The sequence below is a fragment of the Rhinatrema bivittatum genome, unplaced genomic scaffold, assembly GCF_901001135.1.
Source record: "Rhinatrema bivittatum unplaced genomic scaffold, aRhiBiv1.1, whole genome shotgun sequence".
NCBI lineage: Eukaryota > Metazoa > Chordata > Amphibia > Gymnophiona > Rhinatrematidae > Rhinatrema > Rhinatrema bivittatum.
Genome location: NW_021820983.1, coordinates 113031 through 124450, shown reverse-complemented (window position 1 = coordinate 124450; position 11420 = coordinate 113031).

Sequence of the window (11420 nt, the reverse complement as noted above, 5' to 3'; positions counted from 1 at the left end):
TTTGTTTTTCCTCTCTCTCGCTCTCCTCTCCAGATTTCTCTCTTTTTCCTCTGCATGGTCCTGGCGGCAGTCAATGCCCGCTGGTTCTCCCCCACCACCTCCAGGACGATGCTGCGGATGCAGGAGATAGAGAAGGAGCACGGGCTGGGCATGGAGGTGGGGTTGCAGGCCCGCCGGGAGGAATACCAGCGGCTGCGGGAAGGACGCCAAGTACAGGGCCGTCAGGCAGAAGTTCTACCGCTATCACGGCCTCTCCTCCCTCTGTAACCTGGTCTGCGTGCTGGCCACCGGCTTCAACCTGTGCTGCGCCGCCCTGCACCTCCGGGCCCTGTAGGCCTGAGCGTCGGCGCCTGCCCTCTGACCTTGTCCAGGCCATGGGGCCCAGGCAGCGTCGCGCTTCGGCTCCTCCCGGTTCACCAGCGGCTGGGCCTCCAGCAACGTCCGCCCGGCTTGGGATGTTTGAGTTGTAAAAATGTATTTTTAACTTCTGTGCTGTCTCCTCAGCTGGGCAGCGTCGCTCCTCCTCCTCCTCCTCCAGTGCTGGACTCCGCTCCTGGACGCGCTGGGGTCTGGGGGGGGCCGAGGCTGGGACTGGAGCTGCGGTGCATAAGGTGGGAGCCGTCCCCTGCGAAAGTGCGGAGCCCGACCCGAGTCCCGTCTGGAAAGCGGCTGCCGGACTCCTCGCCTGGCTCCTCCTGCTGGCGGAGCGCTCACTCGTTTTTTGTTTTATTTTATACGTTCCCCAGGCACTGCTTTTAACACTTCCTACACCTGCGACCCCAGGGGAGCAGGAAATAAAATGTTCTCACAATCCCCGCTTTAGCCTTCTTCTTTTTTTTTGCTGTGGGAAGAAAGCCCCTGGGGCACCTTGGCTGAGGAAGCAGGGAACGAGTGGGGGAGGAGGAGGAGGGATCCCCTGCCTTATCCCCCTCCTGCTGCAGTGAAGAGAGAAGGTGGTGAGGGAGAGAACCCCCCATGGTTAGCTAAGGAGCAGGGGGGGGGGCTTGAGAGGGTATGGGGGTCCCCGCTGTCTGTTTCTGTTGCTGACGTGGACTCCTGGCTGTGCTTGACTCCCACAGGCGGGGAATAGAAGGGGCCTCGAGCCTGGCCTGGGCTCCTGGCCCGGGAGATCCCATGCAGGTGCTGGATCAGGGAGTGCGGCCGGCCGTCTGCTGTAAAGAGAAGGAGCGGTTCCAGGGAAGCTCTGGGACGGGGCCTCACCTCCTCCGGCAGCAGCTAACACGAACTTTACTCCAGGACAGAGGGACGTGCGGTGGGTCCTCTGCTGCCAGAGGCTGCAGGGCGCCTTTACCTGCTGCGTCCGGCAGGTGCCGCCATCTCCCCTCTTCTCGCTAATTCAGCCCAGGGGGCGGGGCTAGGCTCGGCCAGGCCTGGTTCCGAGCCGCACTGCCTCTTGGGACTTGTTAGTTTCCAGGGTTGGCTTTGGAAAATGGAAGTGCGGGTGGGTGTTGGGTGGGGAGAGGGCAGTACAGGTGCAGAAAAGTGAGAGTCGGATAGTGTAGGGATCTGGCTCTTGCTTTTTCTTTTCCCCGCCCTCCTCCCCTCCAGCTTGCCGGAGAGGGTTCAAGCCCCCCTTGCTGATTAAAAAGCGGTTAATTCTCATGAATGTAGCCGGGGGTGCTCGTGGGCCGTCCTGCCGGCTGCAGAGTGAAGATAATCGAGGGGCTGTGTGCTCCCCTTCCCAGTCATAGAAAAACCCGAAACACTGGCTCATCCAGTCTGCCCTTCCACTCTCTGAGCTGAATTCAGCCCCTGTCCCTCACCCCCTCCCGCCCGCTCTGTCTGGAAATATTTCCTAGGTTGCTCCTGTACTGGAGTCCTCCTCTCACCCTCCTCACCCTCCCTGCCTCCTGGAGAGGGGGCGAACCTCTTGCAGTTTGTATTGAGCCTGTGCTTGTGCAATGCTGGGCTGGAGGGCGAGTGGCGGAGAGGAAGGGAAGGGCTGCATTGCAGAGAGAGGAGCCCTGCCAGCAGCTGCTGGCCGAAAAGTCTCCGTGAGGAACCCGGGAGGGAGGGGGACGACCGCCCAACCGAGCCTGGCAGATGCAGGTGCAGGGGTGGGAGCATTAATACCCTTACTCCAACGGGCAAGCCGGGGACGTCCTTAAAAAGGGAAGAAAAGGCTGCTGTGAGCAGGGACTGCTTGCTGCACTGGCAGAGAGGACGTGAGGACAGAGCCGGGGATTAGAACCGGGGCGCGCCGAGTTCGGGGGTCTCGGTCCAGCCTTCACTCCCTGGGGCAGGGCCTTGATTGCAGAACACCCGCCGATCCCCCACGGTTGACTCGGGGGGGTGCAGACGGCACTGGAGACGTGAAAAGGCAGAGAGGGGGAGAGAGCTCCTGCTTGCATTCAGTCTGACAGGCTCAGGGGAGACGTGAAAAGGCAGAGAGGGGGAGAAGAGCTTCCTGTTTGCATTCAGCCTGACAGGCTCCGGGGAGACGTGAAAAGGCAGAGAGGGGGAGAGAGCTCCTGTTTGCATTCAGCCTGACAGGCTCTGGGGAGACGTGAAAAGGCAGAGAGAGAGGAGAAGAGCTCCTGTTTGCATTCAGCCTGACAGGCTCCGGGGAGACGTGAAAAGGCAGAGAGGGGGAGAGAGCTCCTGTTTGCATTCAGCCTGACAGGCTCCGGGGGAGACGTGAAAAGGCAGAGAGAGGGAGAGAGCTCCTGCTTGCATTCAGTCTGACAGGCTCCGGGGAGACGTGAAAAGGCAGAGAGGGGGAGAGAGCTCCTGCTTGCATTCAGTCTGACAGGCTCCGGGGAGACGTGAAAAGCCAGAGAGAGGGAGAGAGCTCCTGCCTTGCATTCAGTCTGACAGGCTCAGGGGAGACGTGAAAAGGCCAGAGAGGGGGAGAGAGCTCCTGTTTGCATTCAGCCTGACAGCTCCGGGGAGACGTGAAAAGGCAGAGAGGGGGAGAGAGCTCCTGTTTGCATTCAGCCTGACAGGCTCAGGGGAGACGTGAAAAGGCAGAGAGGGGGGAGAGAGCTCCTGTTTGCATTCAGCCTGACAGGCTCCGGGGAAGCCCTGGAATGTGGGGAAATGCTGGGGTCCTGGAAGAACCGGTCTTGCAGGAGAGGGTGGAGCGGCAGCTGACACCTGCCTTCAACGCGAGGGCAGATCCGGAAACTGAGGCCCCCTCCAGTCTCTGCCCCCTTTATTAACCCCCAGGGTGGGCAGAACACGTCCTGGATACAGCCCGAGTCCCCTCCTGAGCACTTTCTAAACTCTGCACTCCTTTGCTGTGGGGTGGAGCTGCCTTAACCAAGAGGAGTGGTGCCCCCTCAGGCAGGTGACGAGCAGGAGTAAGAAGAGAGGTGCGGGGACAGAGCCTTATTACGAAAATGTGGAATATGAAAATAAACCCGCAACGCTCCTGCACTATTCCCTACAGCGCATCCTGCTGGGAGAGGCTGGGACTGCAGGAGCTGTGACTCCCCCATACCCAGTGCTCCTGCACTATTCCCTACAGCGCCTCCTGCTGGGAGAGGCTGGGACTGCAGGAGCTGTGACTTCCCCCATACCCAGTGCTCCTGCACCATTCCCTACAGCGCCTCCTGCTGGGAGAGGCTGGGACTGCAGGAGCTGTGACTCCCCCCATACCCAGTGCTCCTGCATCATTCCCTACAGCGCCTCCTGCTGGGAGAGGCTGGGACTGCAGGAGCTGTGACCCCCATACCCAGTGCTCCTGCACCATTCCCTACAGCGCCTCCTGCTGGGAGAGGCTGGGACTGCAGGAGCTGTGACTCCCCCATACCCAGTGCTCCTGCACCATTCCCTACAGCACCTCCTGCTGGGAGAGGCTGGGACTGCAGGAGCTGTGAGCTCCCCCATACCCAGTGCTCCTGCACCATTCCCTACAGCGCCTCCTGCTGGGAGAGGCTGGGACTGCAGGAGCTGTGACTCCCCCATACTCAGTGCTCCTGCACTATTCCCTACAGCGCCTCCTGCTGGGAGAGGCTGGGACTGCAGGAGCTGTGACTCCCCCTACACCCAGTGCTCCTGCATCATTCCTTACAGTGCCTCCTGCTGGGAGAGGCTGGGACTGCAGGAGCTGTGACTCCCCCCATACCCAGTGCTCCTGCATCATTCCCTACAGCGCCTCCTGCTGGGAGAGGCTGGGACTGCAGGAGCTGTGACTCCATTACCCAGTGCTCCTGCATCATTCCCTACAGCGCCTCCTGCTGGGAGAGGCTGGGACTGCAGGAGCTGTGACTCCCCCATACCCAGTGCTCCTGCACCATTCCCTACAGCACCTCCTGCTGGGAAGAGGCTGGGACTGCAGGAGCTGTGAGCTCCCCATACCCAGTGCTCCTGCACCATTCCCTACAGCACCTCCTGCTGGGAGAGCTGGGACTGCAGGAGCTGTGACTCCCCCATACCCAGTGCTCCTGCACATTCCCTACAGCACCTCCTGCTGGGAGAGGCTGGGACTGCAGGAGCTGTGAGCTCCCCCATACCCAGTGGCTCCTGCACTATTCCCTACAGCGCCTCCTGCTGGGAGAGGCTGGGACTGCAGGAGCTGTGAGCTCCCCCATACCCAGTGCTCCTGCACCATTCCCTACAGCACCTCCTGCTGGGAGAGGCTGGGACTGCAGGAGCTGTGACTCCCCCATACTCAGTGCTCCTGCACTATTTCCTACAGCGCCTCCTGCTGGGAGAGGCTGGGACTGCAGGAGCTGTGACTCCCCCTACACCCAGTGCTCCTGCATCATTCCTTACAGCGCCTCCTGCTGGGAGAGGCTGGGACTGCAGGAGCTGTGACTCCCCCCATACCCAGTGCTCCTGCATCATTCCCTACAGCGCCTCCTGCTGGAGAGGCTGGGACTGCAGGAGCTGTGACTCCCCCCCATACCCAGTGCTCCTGCATCATTCCCTACAGCGCCTCCTGCTGGGAGAGGCTGGGACTGCAGGAGCTGTGACTCCATTACCCAGTGCTCCTGCATCATGCCCTACAGCGCCTCCTGCTGGGAGAGGCTGGGACTGCAGGAGCTGTGAGCTCCCCCCATACCCAGTGCTCCTGCACCATTCCCTACAGCGCCTCCTGCTGGGAGAGGCCTGGGACTGCAGGAGCTGTGACTCCATTACCCAGTGCTCCTGCATCATTCCCTACCGCGCCTCCTGCTGGAGAGGCTGGGACTGCAGGAGCTGTGAGCTCCCCCCATACCCAGTGCTCCTGCACCATTCCCTACAGCGCCTCCTGCTGGGAGAGGCTGGGACTGCAGGAGCTGTGAGCTCCCCCCATATCTGTATATCATATTTCTTTATCTCATGCCTTGTTAATATAATCTGCTGTGGGCCTACCTTCAGGAAACAATGGAATAGTGTGTACTTATAAATAAATGAATTTGCTCATTGCTCTGAGCATGGTATGAAAGGGCAATCCTTAAATTGAAACAATAAAAGCAGAAGCATGCACTGAATGCTCCTAGCAGCAGTTCTGTGGAGATAAAGGGATTCACCTATAGTCAGTGATAGAGCCGGGGATTAGAGCTGAGGCACAGGGGGATAAAGTGACTCCCCCTGAGGTCACACACAGAGAGTCAGTGATAGAGCCGGGGATTAGAGCTGAGGCACAGGGGGATAAAGTGACTCCCCCTGAGGTCACACACAGAGAGTCAGTGACAGAGCCGGGGATTAGAGCTGAGGCACAGGGGGATAAAGTGACTCCCCCTGAGGTCCCACACAGAGAGTCAGTGACAGAGCCGGGGATTAGAGCTGAGGCACAGGGGGATAAAGTGACTCCCCCTGAGTCACACACAGAGAGTCAGTGACAGAGCCGGGGATTAGAGCTGAGCACAGGGGGATAAAGTGACTCCCCTGAGGTCACACACAGAGAGTCAGTGACAGAGCCGGGGATTAGAACTGAAGCACAGGGGGGGATAAAGTGACTCACCCTGAGGTCACACACAGAGAGTCAGTGACAGAGCCGGGGATTAGAGCTGAGGCACAGGGGGATAAAGTGACTCACCCTGAGGTCACACACAGAGAGTCAGTGGACAGAGCCGGGGATTAGAGCTGAGGCACAGGGGGATAAAGTGACTCCCCTGAGGTCACACACAGAGAGTCAGTGACAGAGCCGGGGATTAGAGCTGAGGCACAGGGGGATAAAGTGACTCCCCCTGAGGTCACACACAGAGAGTCAGTGACAGAGCCGGGGATTAGAGCTGAGGCACAGGGGGATAAGGTGACTCCCCCTGAGGTCACACACAGAGAGTCAGTGACAGAGCCGGGGATTAGAGCTGAGGCACAGGGGGATAAAGTGAATCCCCTGAGGTCACACACAGAGAGTCAGTGACAGAGCCGGGGATTAGAGCTGAGGCACAGGGGGATAAAGTGTCTCACCCTGAGGTCACACACAGAGAGTCAGTGACAGAGCCGGGGATTAGAGCTGAGGCACAGGGGGATAAAGTGACTCTCTCCCACCCCTCTCCAAGCAAGGGAAAGAAAGGGACTGACTTGACCCAAGGTCACACTGAGGATATTTCTGAAAGCTGTGGCCACCACTGGAGTATTTTGTGGTGCCAGATAAAGGACTTTGTTAAAGCAGAGTTGAGTATTTAAGGAATCGTTGAGAATTGAATTCCAAGCCCAAGCTACAAGAGGGTAGGTTCTTACCCCAGAGGGCTTGAGAATGAAGTGACTCGCTCAAGGAGCGTCAGTGCGAGTAGGGTTTGAACGGTCAGGGCAGCCACCAGCAAGAGCCCATGGTTGCACACGGAGGCTGCTGAAATTATTTCAGGGGGACCAAGCAAGGATTTGAACTCGGGAGGCCTTCCGAGTGTCTGTGTTTTGATCCTCAGACCACACTTCCTGCTGCCTGCAGGGTCTTGGCCTGGAGCAATCGGGTTACACAAGGCTATCCCTTCCTCTTTGGCGTTACCCAACTCAGTCCCTTACACCACACAAAAAAGCAAAACAATTTGGCAAAAAAACAGAGAGAGAGAGCGAGCTAGAGGTTGTGGGCCCTGGCAGAGAGGAAAGGGAGGTCCCGGACATTGCACAGCCACAGAGAAAGTGAGGAATGGGGCATTAATTGTACCCCCGTACCTCAGAGTGCTGGAGCAGTCAAAAAAAAAAAAGCAAAACGATCCGGCGCAGCGCACTCTTAACCCGCATTTGGATGCGGGTTTTCGACGCCCTAGCTTTACCCCTTATTCAGTAATAAGGGGTAATAGCGCGGTAAAAACACGCGTCCAACCCCCACCCCCCCCCCCCCACCGAAACGAATAGCGCCCGCAACACGCAAATGCACGTCCATGGCCCTATTAGTCATTCCCGCGCGATTCAGAAAGTAAAATGCGCAGCCAAGCCGCACATTTTACTTTCAGAAATTAGCGCCTGCCCAAAGGTAGGCGTTTAAATTTCTGCCGGCGCCGGGGAAGTGCACAGAAAAGCAGTAAAAACTGCTTTTCTGTGCTCCCTCCGACTTAATATCATGACGATATTAAGTCGGAGGTCCAAAAAGTTAAAAAAAGTTACAAATTAAAAAAAAAAAAAATGTAAATGGGCCCGCAGCTCGTGGGTTTAAAACCGGACGCTCAATTTTGCCGGCGTCCGGTTTCCGAACCCGTGGCTGTCAGCGGGGCTCGAGAACCGACGCCGGCAAAACTGAGCGTCAGCTGTCAAACCCGCTGACAGCCGCTGCTCCTGTCCAAAAAGAGGCGCTAGGGACGCGCTAGTGTCCCTAGCGCCTCTTTTTACCGCCGGCCCTAATTTAAATAAATTAAATTACTGAATCGCGTGCACAGGAGACTGGCCTGTGCGTGCGCCGGGAGAGCGGGCACTCGCCCACTCTTCCACGATTTTTACTGTATCGGCCCGAATGTAGGTAATTATTAGGAAGGGAATGGTGAATAAAACGGAAAATGTCATAATGCCTCTGTATCGCTCCATGGTGAGACCGCACCTTGAATACTGTGTACAATTCTGGTCGCCGCATCTCAAAAAAGATATAATTGTGATGGAGAAGGTACAGAGAAGGGCAACCAAAATGATAAAGGGAATGGAACAGCTCCCCTATGAGGAAAGGCTGAAGAGGTTAGGACTTTTCAGCTTGGAGAAGAGACGGCTGAGGGGGATATGATAGAGGTGTTTAAGATCATGAGAGGTCTAGAACGGGTAGATGTGAATCGGTTATTTACTCTTTCGGATAGTAGAAGTACTAGGGGGCACTCCATGAAGTTAGCAAGTAGCACATTTAAGACTAATCGGAGAAAGTTCTTTTTCACTCAACGCACAATAAAGCTCTGGAATTTGTTGCCAGAGGATGTGGTTAGTGCAGTTAGTGTAGCTGGGTTTAAAAAAGGATTGGATAAGTTCTTGGAGGAGAAGTCCATTAATGGCTATTAATCAATTATACTTAGGGAATAACCACTGCCATTAATTGCATCAGTAGCATGGGATCTTCTTAGTTTTTGGGTGCTTGCCAGGTTCTTATGGCCTGGATTGGTCTCTGTTGCAAACAGGATGCTGGGCTTGATGGACTCTTGGTCTGACCCAGCAGGGCTATTTCTTATGATACAGAGGGAATAAGATCTCCAGGGTATCATACAGACAGACAGAGATCAGGAGATTACCACAGATATTATACAAGAGGAATGGACGAAAGGCACTAGAAAATAGTGCAGGGCTGTATACAGGGGGAGAGAGGCAGTAAGCCCTGGGCTGGATAAATGGAAACAATAAGCAAGATCCGGGTTGTATGCAAGTCTGGGGGAGGGCCCTGAGATGCAAACTGTGACTGGGAGAGGAAGGGAGCAGACCTTGGGCTCTATACGGAGACAGGGCCACAGAGGGAGGGAGTGAGCCCTGGGCTGCATACAGGGATAGGGGGCGGGAGGGTGCAGGCCCTAGGCTTATACACAGTGACAGGGAGAGGGAAGGTATAGGCCTTGGACTGCGTACGATGACGCGGTGAGGAAGGGAGCAGGCCCTGGTACATATACAGTGACAGGGAGAGGGAAGGTATAGGCCTTGGACTGCGTACGATGACGCGGTGAGGAAGGGAGCACGCCCTGGTACATATACAGTGACAGGGAGAGGGAAGGTATAGGCCTTGGACTGCGTACGATGACGCAGTGAGGAAGGGAGCAGGCCCTGGTACATATACAGTGACAGGGAGAGGGAAGGTATAGGCCTTGGACTGCGTACGATGACGCGGTGAGGAAGGGAGCAGGCCCTGGTACATATACAGTGACAGGGAGAGGGAAGGTATAGGCCTTGGACTGCGTACGATGACGCGGTGAGGAAGGGAGCAGGCCCTGGTACATATACAGTGACAGGGAGAGGGAAGGTATAGGCCTTGGACTGCGTACGATGACGCGGTGAGGAAGGGAGCAGGCCCTGGTACATATACAGTGACAGGGAGAGGGAAGGTATAGGCCTTGGACTGCGTACGATGACGCGGTGAGGAAGGGAGCAGGCCCTGGTACATATACAGTGACAGGGAGAGGGAAGGTATAGGCCTTGGACTGCGTACGATGACGCGGTGAGGAAGGGAGCAGGCCCTGGTACATATACAGTGACAGGGAGAGGGAAGGTATAGGCCTTGGACTGCGTACGATGACGCGGTGAGGAAGGGAGCAGGCCCTGGTACATATACAGTGACAGGGAGAGGGAAGGTATAGGCCTTGGACTGCGTACGATGACGCGGTGAGGAAGGGAGCAGGCCCTGGTACATATACAGTGACAGGGAGAGGGAAGGTATAGGCCTTGGACTGCGTACGATGACGCGGTGAGGAAGGGAGCAGGCCCTGGTACATATACAGTGACAGGGAGGGGAAGGTATAGGCCTTGGACTGCGTACGATGACGCGGTGAGGAAGGGAGCAGGCCCTGGTACATATACAGTGACAGGGAGAGGGAAGGTATAGGCCTTGGACTGCGTACGATGACGCGGTGAGGAAGGGAGCAGGCCCTGGTACATATACAGTGACAGGGAGAGGGAAGGTATAGGCCTTGGACTGCGTACGATGACGCGGTGAGGAAGGGAGCAGGCCCTGGTACATATACAGTGACAGGGAGAGGGAAGGTATAGGCCTTGGACTGCGTACGATGACGCGGTGAGGAAGGGAGCAGGCCCTGGTACATATACAGTGACAGGGAGAGGGAAGGTATAGGCCTTGGACTGCGTACGATGACGCGGTGAGGAAGGGAGCAGGCCCTGGTACATATACAGTGACAGGGAGAGGGAAGGTATAGGCCTTGGACTGCGTACGATGACGCGGTGAGGAAGGGAGCAGGCCCTGGTACATATACAGTGACAGGGAGAGGGAAGGTATAGGCCTTGGACTGCGTACGATGACGCGGTGAGGAAGGGAGCAGGCCCTGGTACATATACAGTGACAGGGAGAGGGAAGGTATAGGCCTTGGACTGCGTACGATGACGCAGTGAGGAAGGGAGCAGGCCCTGGTACATATACAGTGACAGGGAGAGGGAAGGTATAGGCCTTGGACTGCGTACGATGACGCGGTGAGGAAGGGAGCAGGCCCTGGTACATATACAGTGACAGGGAGAGGGAAGGTATAGGCCTTGGACTGCGTACGATGACGCGGTGAGGAAGGGAGCAGGCCCTGGTACATATACAGTGACAGGGAGAGGGAAGGTATAGGCCTTGGACTGCGTACGATGACGCGGTGAGGAAGGGAGCAGGCCCTGGTACATATACAGTGACAGGGAGAGGGAAGGTATAGGCCTTGGACTGCGTACGATGACGCGGTGAGGAAGGGAGCAGGCCCTGGTACATATACAGTGACAGGGAGAGGGAAGGTATAGGCCTTGGACTGCGTACGATGACGCGGTGAGGAAGGGAGCAGGCCCTGGTACATATACAGTGACAGGGAGAGGGAAGGTATAGGCCTTGGACTGCGTACGATGACGCGGTGAGGAAGGGAGCAGGCCCTGGTTGTATATATAGTGACAGGGAGAGGGAAGGTATAGGCCTTGGACTGCGTACGATGACGCGGTGAGGAAGGGAGCAGGCCCTGGTACATATACAGTGACAGGGAGGGGGGGGGGGGGAAGGCGTAGGACTGCGTACGATGACGCGGGGAGGAAGGGAGCAGGCCCTGGTACATATACAGTGACAGGGAGAGGGAAGGTATAGGCCTTGGACTGCGTACGATGACGCGGTGAGGAAGGGAGCAGGCCCTGGTACATATACAGTGACAGGGAGTGGGGGGGGGGGGAAGGCGTAGGACTGCATACAGTGACGTGGCTTGGGAGGGAGCAGGAACTGGGCTGTATACAGGGACAGGAGAGGGAGGAAGTGGGCCCCATACAGTGACAGGGAGGGGGGGAAGGTGTAGGCCTGCGTACAATGACAGGGCAAGGAAAGGAGCAGGAACTTGGGCTGCACAGAGTGAGAGAGGCGGAGGGAGGGAGGGAGGGAGGGAGCGGGC